Here is a 1,727-nt window from a genome sequence, read left to right on the forward strand (position 1 = left end):
AATAGTGTCTCCAGAATTTGACACCCTACACAGAACTCCTTAGGATGTTGGTATCATTATTGTCCCCACAGTACACTTGGAGCAGCTGAGGCCGAGTGGGATATAAACCTTGTCTAAAGTTTCTTGGCTCATTAGTATCAGAATTTAGACTCAAACCTAAGCTTGTTTGCTTTCAAAATCGCATTTGCTTTTAAACTGCTATGCCATACTGCAAATCAGCCTTCACTTATGGTGATTTTTACTGTAACTCATTGGATCAGCAACCCAGATTCACCACTGGGTTAATAAGCAAAGCAAGTGAGTTTCTGAGTTTCAATTTTCTACTCAAGAAAATGTGTAATATGATATCTAACATGTAAGATTATTTTCAAGCTAAAGTTGTTAACAGACATAAAACGGCTAGCTCCTATTCTGGCACCAAGTTCATGTCCAAGAAATGTTTGTTGTAACTTGAAAAAAAAAAAAAAAAAGATTTGCTCTTGTCTTCCTCTCTCGCTTACCTGTCCAATCCATAACCTACCTTGGTTCAAATTTTGTGCAACTCAAGGCAGATAACTTGGTGATATTGTCATGACCAGTTATTTCCCCCCTCCATTTGGAAAGATCAAAAATAGTTTATACAAGGTCTTTATACAGGGAAATGCCTGAAGATCATCATGAGCCAGGTGCTGTGGATTTATAGAGAAGGTATTAAACCAGGGCCCAGAGGCGAGAAGGAAATTTGCAGAGGCCTCAGTGGAAGAGATGGCACTTTGAGCTGAGCCTTAAAGAATAAGCCCCACAACAAGTGGAGAAAGAAGTAACTGCTTTTCATATCATGGAACCACCCAAACCCCCCACCCCGAGGCAAACACCTGATCAGTCATTGGGGAAATCAGCTGGCATCCAGGGCCATTCCAAGGTAAGAGACAGGCAGGATGTGGTAGGAGATAGTGACCTTAAAACAGGAGAAAACTTGAGCCACCTGGGTGGCTCAGTCAGTTAAGCGTCTGATTCTTGATTTTGGCTCAGGTCATGATCTCACAGTATGTGGGATCAAGCCCCATATTGGGCTCCACACTAATAGTGTGGAGCCTGCTTGGGATCCTCTCTCTCTCCTTCTCTCTGCCTCTCCCCTGCTCACACTCTCCCTCTCTCAAAGTAAATACATAAACTAAAAACAAACAAACAAACAAAAAAGACAGGAAAAAAACTTGATCTTGAGCAAATTTCAGTGCTTTGAAAAATACTGTTCCTTATTTTATTTAAATTATGCCAATGAGCCAGTAAATGTTTTTCTTCTTGGTTACCTTTTAGGAAAAAAAAAATTTTGGAATATTTGGGCTTTGATCTTGTCAATTACTTAGAAATCACTTATTAAATGCAGCAAAGCCTAAATTTGTTATATAATACCAATGAGCTGAAGGACAATGCCTATTGAAAGATAATCAGTTTGCTTTTTTTTTTTTTTTTTTTTTCCAACCTGCCTGTATAAGGCCTTGTGAGGGTCACTTGTTCTTTTAGAGCTAAAAGATTTAAAACTATTTGTGATTATTCTGCTAACTGTCAGAGTTTGGGCATGTCAGTCTTGTACGTACAACATAAAGAGAGGTTTTAGAAAAGATTAGTTATAATTCCCTATTTTATAATGCTTTAAAACTGCTTAGTTCAACCAGTTTATCAAAACCCCCTAAAAAAGGACTTGCTGACATTGAGAAATGCTTTTCCATCATTTGCTTTATCTTTCA

The sequence above is a fragment of the Lynx canadensis genome, chromosome A1 (assembly GCF_007474595.2).
Source record: "Lynx canadensis isolate LIC74 chromosome A1, mLynCan4.pri.v2, whole genome shotgun sequence".
NCBI lineage: Eukaryota > Metazoa > Chordata > Mammalia > Carnivora > Felidae > Lynx > Lynx canadensis.